This window comes from Choloepus didactylus, chromosome 16 (assembly GCF_015220235.1).
Source record: "Choloepus didactylus isolate mChoDid1 chromosome 16, mChoDid1.pri, whole genome shotgun sequence".
NCBI classification, from domain to species: Eukaryota; Metazoa; Chordata; class Mammalia; order Pilosa; family Megalonychidae; genus Choloepus; species Choloepus didactylus.
Genome location: NC_051322.1, coordinates 35,578,292 through 35,587,001, shown reverse-complemented (window position 1 = coordinate 35,587,001; position 8,710 = coordinate 35,578,292). Strand labels below are relative to the sequence as shown.

Genomic DNA, 8,710 nt, shown 5'->3' with positions numbered 1-8,710 from the left:
ACATATTCTCTCATTATTGCACTTGATTTCTTAAACCTTAACTCGTCTCTTTTTAGTGGACAGAGCACTGGGATAAGAATCAAGAGACTTAGAATGTGTTGCAGGCTTGGTCTCTAAAGAGCTCTGTGCTCAGGAGTAAAACAGTTCTTTGAGTCTCACTTGCCTACACTATAAAAGGAGGGATTCAACTCTATGATGCCTGTAGTGCCTTCCAAGTATAAATGGCTCCAACTGTCATCTTTGTACTTCCCAAACAGGCCAGACCTTTAGTTTCCAAATTTATCCTCCACCATGCCGTTAAGCCAATGTCTTTATGGGTTATTTGTTACCTAGCATTGTGCAGCCTATTCCAATACAATTGAGAGATATGAATGTCTGGAAATTGAAAAGACTAGAATCATGAGGACATGTAATCAACTTCTTCATTCATTTATTCATTCATTACTTCATTCGGTTGCTACACGTTCCCAGACACCAGATATAAGGATGAGCAAGAAAGACAAGACCTCATTGAGCTTTATTCTTGAAAACCTAATCTAGATCATGATAGTCTTCCTTGCATTCTCTGCATACTCAAATTCTACCTCTTTTTTGAGGTTTAATTCAAACCCCACTTCCTCCAGGAAGTCTTCCACTATAAACATAACCACAAGCATCTCTTGCTCCACCTCTAGGCATTCCGTTGTTTGCAACACTCATTTGGTGACTGTCCTTCATAATTCCACATGCAACTGAGAATAATCCTCCGGCCAGAGTAAATGGGTAGGGCTGCACAGCCTGTTCCCTGCACGAGGGATCTGGCTGAAAAAGAAAGTGGGGATTACTCGTGCTCACAGCATTGGTTATCCTTGGTCATCTTGGAAAATGCAATCCCCAGCCCCCTGGCAGTAGATGGGACCAAATGGCTAGTTCTGGACATTGGGTTGTGAGCAAATCAGATATACAACATTTCCAAGACAAAGCATTAATTGATTATATGCAACATTCTTTTCTCTACCTGCCCTGGTACCGTCACAAAGGTGGCCTCATATTACAGAGCGCATGACAACAAGAGGGTGGATCTTCTGTCCTGTCAGCCTGGATTCCTAAATGATCTTGTGGAGCAAAAGCTCCTGCTGACACTTTAGATGTGGAGCATAAGCCAAAAATATTTGTTTTATTTTAATTACCTCAGCATAGCCTAATCTAGCCTGACTAGTATGATTGATAGATACGAATGTAAGGAAGATGTTAATGAATATAGAATTATGAAGCTTCTCATCATTCATTCATTCAGTGCCTGCACGTTGCCAGTCACCAGAGAAATAAGAATGAGCAAAATACACAAGGCCTCACTGAGCTTACATTCTTAGACAAGCCATCATCTCTCTTAGCTACCCTTAAATGGTAAGCCTTCCTCTGAAAGGAAAAGGAAAGCAAAGAATTAAATATGTCTTGAAAATGTTGGTGTTGGCAGCATTAACTGGAGCTTTAAAAAGGATCAAGCTCTACTCTATCTCTGGACAGTGGAGTCAGCTCTTAGCAAAATGATGAAATGATCAAAGTCCTTCTCAGGCCGTCCATACTGCCTCTGCCATGGAGACCTCCAAGGCCAGTTGCAAATCCAAGACATTCCCCTTTTTAGTCTGCAGAACTCTAAGCTCCAGAAGACTCCTGAATCCATTCCCAAAATAAACAATTATCCCAGCTCTCTGCCAGGAGAGGTGGGGAGAAAATGGCAAAACCAGATGACAGCCTCTTGCAAGTGTGTCAGCTAGTTTTAGGGCCACATTCCCATGGACATAATTCACCAAGCTAGTTGACATTTGATGTCTCCAGAAGGCCTATAATTTCCCCACTTTTTTTTAAACTTTTATTTTGAAATAATCCTAAATTCACAGGAGGTTGCTAAGGAATATACAAGGAAATCCCATGCAACCCTCACCCAACCCTGCTGTCCCCAAAGGCCAACATCCCACACAATCACAGTACAATACAGCTTATTCAGATTTTACCTGTTATACATGAACTCATTTGTGTGTTGTACTGTATGGTTGTATGTGTGTATACATCTATGCGGTTTTGTCACATGTATAGCCCTGTGTGATCACCACCACAATCAAGATATTCAATTGCACCATCACCAGAAAGATTTCCCTCATGCTACCCTTTGCAGCTATACTCTCCCCCTTCCCTCCACCATTGCCAGCGCCTGGCAACCGCTAATGTTTTCTCCATCGCTATAATTTTGTTAATTCAAGAATACTATATAAATGAATCATGCACTTTGTACTCTTTTCTTAATAAACTTTATTTTAGGACAGTTTTAGATTTACCAAAAATTACAAAGCTAGTACAGAGAGTTGCCATGAACCCTGCCTCAGTTTACATCTTATTGTTAACATTGTACTTCAGAGGATGGATTTGCACAATCGATGAAACAATAATTACATCAGTATGAACTAAAGTCCATACTTCATGCAGATTCCCTTTGTTTTTGCCTGGTGTCCTTTCCATGCCAGGATCCCATCCAGGATCCCACCTTACCTTTAGTCGTCATGTCTCGGAGGCTTCTATTGGCTGAACAAGTTTCTCAGACTTGCCTTGTTTTTGAGGAACCTGACAGTTTTGAGGAGTACTATTCAGGGATTTTGTGGTACGGCCCTCAAGTGAGATTTGTTTAATGTTTTCCTCATGATTAGACTGTGGTTGTGGGGTTTTAAGGAGGAAGAACATAGAGGTAAAGTGCCTTTCTCAATACATCATATCAAGGATAAATACCAGCAACATGAGTTATCACTGTTGTTGTTAACCTTGGCCACTGACAGAAGCAGCGTTCATCCACTTTCTCCAATGTGAGGTTCCCCTCCACCTCTATTCTTCCCATATTGTATTCTTTGGACAGAAATCACCATGCACAGCCCACACTTAAGAAGTGGAGAGTTATGCTCCACCTCCTTGAGAGTGAAGTAACTACATATTATTTGGAATTTTTCTGCACAGATTTGTCTTATCCGCCATTTATTGATTGATTCAAAGATTTGTTTATATTATTATGGACTCATGCTTATTTATTTTATACTTCGGTTTATATTCCAATGCCACTTTATTTTGTTTCCCAAATTATCCAGCTATGGCCATTGGAAGTTTTTTTTATTTGGCTTCTGTGTCACTTTGACATACCCCCAACATTGTAATTTTTTTGTTTGTTTAGTTTTGTTTTCGAGCACTTCCTGCTCCAGGCTCATCTTATATATCCCCAGTCCAAGAATCAATCATTTCCCAAAGGGAAACTGGTTCCTTTGATTGGAGAATGGTATTAGAAACCATTCTGGGCACTAGGTGTGTGCTCCTTGCTACTGGAGAGTAATGGTTTTAGGCTCTCTCAGCTGAGAGAGCAAGGAACTGTGTGTCTATTCTAACCCCTGCATGTGTACATATCTACAAATGTTTCCATAGGTAACCATATGTATCTATATTAAGCTAAATATAAGTTCATACTGATGTCTCCAACTCTAATCCATTGGCCCATGGATCATTTTAGCCTCCCTGCCTTACTTATCTGTAACTTCCCACTCCATTAATGAGAATTCTGCTCTTACCATCTGCCATCTACTTACTGAATTAAGTCCAGTGTAAATGTATAGCAGTAAAAAAAAATTAATCCATGCCTATTCTTTTGAGATTGTCTTTTTTTACTTAGCATAATTTCTTTGAGGTTCATCCAGATTGTTGCATCTATCCATAGTTTATTTCTTTCTATGGCTGAGTAAGTACCCCATGGCATGGATGTGCCACAGTTTATTTAACCATTCAGGCTATGACAAACACCACCCAATGGGTTGGTTTAAGGGTATTCAGGTAGTTTCCAGTTTGGAGCTAATACTAATAAACCTGCTATGAACATTCATATACAAGAAACTTTATGAAAATAAATCTTCATTTCTCTGGGATAATTGGCAAAATAGCAATTACTGAGTTATATGGTCTCTTAATGTTTCTAAGAGGCTAGGACAAACACCACCCAATGGGTTGGTTTAAACAAAGGGAGTTTATTGGCTCATGGTTTCGAGGCCAGGGGAAGTCCAAAATTGAGGTGTCAGCAAGGCGATACTTTCTCCCCAAGGTCTGTAACATTCCAGTGCCAGTGCTGCTGCCAGAGATGCTTAGGGTTCCTTGGCATCTTTCTGTTACTGCCTCACATCACTTGACATTGTCCACTCCTTTCTCTTCTGGGTCCTGTTAACTTCCAACTTCTGGTTCTTTCCTGTGGCTTTCTCTCACTATGTCTTAATTTCTTTTGCTTATAGAGGGTGCCAGTAATCCAGATTAAGGCCTACCCTCATTCAGCTGGGCCACACCTTATATTAAATTAAATTAAAATAACATCTTCAAGAGATCCCATTTATAATGGATTCACACCCACAGGAATGTGGATCAAGACCAAGAGAATGTCCAAATTGGAGTACATAATTTAATCCACCACATATGGTAAGTCCATTTCTAGTTTTGAAAGGAACTGCCAAACTATTTTCCATAGTGGCAATGCTATTTTTTTTTTTCCAACTTGTATGAGACCAAGCATCCCTGGCTGCTACAAAGAGTACAGCAGACTGGGATAGATAAGAAACAACTTTATTTTGAGCAAAAAGAACGACAACAGCACTTACACGCTATGCAGAAGTCCCTCCATGACTCATCCCAACCCAGCCCTTCCCTCCCTCCCTCCAAAAGTAGCTGCTCTCCTGACTTTATAGTAATCTTGTCCATGAATTTCTTTAGTGTTGCCATCTAACTATGCAACCCAAGGTGTGAAAGTTTACACATTTTTAAAACTTGATATGGCTTTTAAGTCTCTTTGAATCTGTGTGTCCTCCCCCTGTCCTTGCTTTTCTGTACATGTATCTAGTTTGAGGAACCTGGGCTGTTTGACACGGATGGTTTCCAGAGTGTGGATGCTGCCGAGCACACACATGGTACAGTCAGATATGTTCCTCTGGCCTCAGAATTCCATGCGCATTGGCAGTTGGGTCCAGAGACCGGATCAGATGCAGATTTGATTCCTTTGGCAAAACTGTAGGTGTCATTGTGTCCGTTCATCAGGAAGCACATGTCCGGTTGTCTCCCTGTGATGTTTACAGCCATGGATGCTTAGTGCCTATATCTACTAATTTATTAGGGATGCAACAGTGGTGATGTTTTCATACTATCATTACTTTTTCATTTGTTATTTGTCATAATTTTATAAAGACATGCTTTCCTTTGTCTACTATTTGGTTACCTGGTGGAAGAGTTCATATAGGAAAAGCAGGATAAATGCTTGATTCTTCCATTTTCAGGATAATAAATTATTCCCTATCATCTTCCAAAGGTGACCAATTAGTCTTCTTTTAATATCATTTTAAAAACATGTAGCTAAGTATATTTGAAGGGTTTGAATCCATTGCAGTTATTATCATTGAAGCTCAAATTGCTCCATCTTTGGCTAAGTAGAATCTCTTCAAGTCAGCTCTGAGCCCTTTATATACAACCCTAGTAATTTTATATAACCTAGTAGTCTTTGAAAGCTTCTTTGCTATCTGGTAGGACAAGATGGTCAAAGCTCACTTTGTAATTTTCATGCTCAGACCTGAAATCAGCCACTTCTCCAAGAAGTCCAGTGTTTTGTTTTGTTTTATTTTGTTTTAAGTGGGAAATGATATTTCAAGACCAAAATCTGGGTACTTGGGATAGACAGATGATAGATCAGATAGATGATAGATAGATAGATAGATAGATAGATAGATAGATAGATAGAGACGCTAAGTAGTTAGAGATACAGAGCTATAGATACATGTAGATATATAGATATAATTTGAAATAAATTTGAATAGGAAGTATCAGTATAAACTTGTTTTATGTGGATGTATTCATAATAAACTTCAAATTCAAATTTATTTCAAATTCCTGAAATTGAATTAGGTTTTTACTTGACCTTTTATCTGTATCTCCTTTCTTTCATATCAGGAATCCTGGTTCTTAAGAATATAATGGGGACGACAGCAGCTGGAGGGCCGAGGAGGCGGCGCGGCCGGTCCTGTCCTCGCCATGAGGCCGCAGCAGGTGCCGGTGTCCAGGAAGGTCTTCATTCAGCAAGACTACAGCAGTGGTACACGCTGTCAGTTCCAGACCAAGTTCCCCGCGGAGCTGGAGAACCGGATTGATAGACAGCAGTTTGAAGAAACAGTTCGAACATTAAATAACCTTTATGCAGAAGCAGAGAAGCTTGGGGGCCAATCATATCTTGAAGGCTGTTTGGCTTGTTTAACGGCATACACCATCTTCTTATGCATGGAAACTCATTATGAGAAGGTTCTGAAGAAAGTCTCCAAATACATTCAAGAACAGAATGAGAAGATATATGCTCCCCAAGGCCTCCTCCTGACAGATCCCATTGAGAGAGGACTTCGAGTTATTGAAATTACCATTTATGAAGACAGAGGCATGAGCAGTGGAAGATAAACCATAGAATTAAAGATCCCACCTTAAGCTGGGACCCTCATCTGTCTACTGGCCAATCACAGAGTGTCCCCTACCTCCTCTCCAGAGCATCATTCCTTTGTATCTGCTGCCAGAGCCATGGTGCCATTTACTCCAAGGACTGACTTTCTAAAATTCCGCACCTGGGGTGACCTCTAGTTGCTCAGCATCCACTTTGTGTCTCGAAATTGTGTAGGATTCTGTCATCTTTTGATTAGTTTCTGAGAAAACACAATGAAGCATTTTGCTTTTTTATTCAAAGCCATTTAATAAAATATGCTGTCCGCCCAATGCAAAGTTGATTTCTTATGTGCCACCAGTACCATTGGTTCTCTTCATTCCTTGGGTGAGCTTCCCAGATGACTTTAGACTTCAACAAGTCGTATCTTCACCAGTGTTCAGTCTTATTCCCTCAAGTTAGTAAAACGCTTTTCTCTGGGATTTTGGTGAGGGATAGGCTGTATCTGTGGTTTTGCTAATGCATCTCCCAGATTTCAAGGAACTACCAGTTTTGCCATGAGTCAGATCTTAAGAAGATCCATTTTTGCTGTTTAATTTCTCAAACTACAGCTCATTAGAAAGATAATGTATAATGTTATTTGTTTTATTCTAGTAGTTATTCTTAATTAAACAGTATTTAAAGCAATTTCTAGTTATTTTCTTTGGAGAGCTTTGTTATTATTGCATTACCATGAAGGTTGGGAAGATGTGTGTTTTGCTTGTTCATTACAAAAAATAAGTAAGCACAATAAAGTGGATGCTAAACCATCAAACACATAAATGTTTCCTGCTGTGTCCCTGAATGTGTAATAAGCAAGTGTAATATTTTAATTATAGTTTTGTTATAAATGTAACTTATGAGGAAAAAATTTGATAGGAATAATACTGTATATCGCTAATTTTTAACTATCCTTACTGGCAAATCTTAAGAATTCTAGACCTTCCTCATGTACAGTATTCAGTGCACAGAAATCTTATGGTTCAAGTAAAGTAAGTGATTTCCAAGTAAAACTCCCAAGTCTAAGTCAATATTTCTAGTCCTTTTTTTGTCTGTACATTTCTTAGTACCAGGGCTTCTTACGCCCTTAGTTCATCTTTGGGGTTTGAGAGCACTGTATCTAAATAGAGAGTTTAAGAAATATATTAGGAGAGAATGAAACAGTTAAAAGTTTTACTTTCAGAGATATTGTAGGTGCTAATACTGGATTTAATCTTTCAGATTTAATTTTTCTTATGGGTTTGTTAGTTATTCAATGAATCCCATAAGTCTATGTAATACTTTAATTGTATAAAAACCCTTTTGTTACTTTACAGCCTGGAAGAGTATGTCTGTCTGCCTTTTAAACTGTTGCAATAACTTTGCTGATATATTAACACATTAGTAAAACTTTTCTTAAACAAACAAAAAAAAAGAATAGAATGGGTAAGAGAATTAGAAAAACTCATAACTAGTTAATTTATTTGCCCCATATCTTCAATGAAACAACCCTAGTACTATCACCATATGATCACTGAAAATATTTAAAAACTAGCCTGTGCTTTCCTCATTCTTCTATTTTTATAGTTGTTCTATATCTGTATTGTTAGAATATAAAGTGCACATGTACTTGCTCCTTTTAACTCATTGAATCTTAGCTTTGTTTGTACCCTTTACACTGGAAAGTCCATTTGTTGGATATAAATTTCTTGGCTCACAACCTCTTTCCCTGAGTATTTTATATAGGTTCCCACAGTCTTATCTGGCATAAGATGTTACTTTAAAGAACCTGATTATGATCTAATTTTATTTTCCTTATAAGTCATTGCTCTTTTTTGTCTAGAATATGAATAATGTTTTATTTTCTTTAAAGTCCAATAGTTTAACCATAATATATTTTGATGTTGGTCAATATCCTCTTTAAATACATGATTTCAAATCTTTTCCTTTTTAAGGAGAGTTTTCCTGAATCACAGCTTTTAGTACTTATTCTAATTCTTTGCTTCAATATTCTTCTCCTGGGACTCCTATTTCTTTCAAGGATCTTTGTGTAGCTTGAATTTTGGTCACTATTTCATGACCAAAATTTTCATTTCTTTCTAATTTTAAAAAATTTTCTCTACTTAACCTTCTCTTTCTCTTAAGGTATTTTCTATTGTGTTTATTCTCTCTTTTGTTCCTTCTGGTTTAATCTTCATTTTTGACATCATATTTTCATTTATTTTTAATTCTTTC

General features: G+C 38.0%; 1 pseudogene; it reads left to right on the top strand.

The window, feature by feature from the left end:
* The first annotated feature begins 6,010 nt into the window (after nucleotides 1-6,010).
* LOC119511604 lies at nucleotides 6,011-7,809 on the top strand (annotated as a pseudogene).
* The last annotated feature ends 901 nt before the right edge of the window (nucleotides 7,810-8,710 follow it).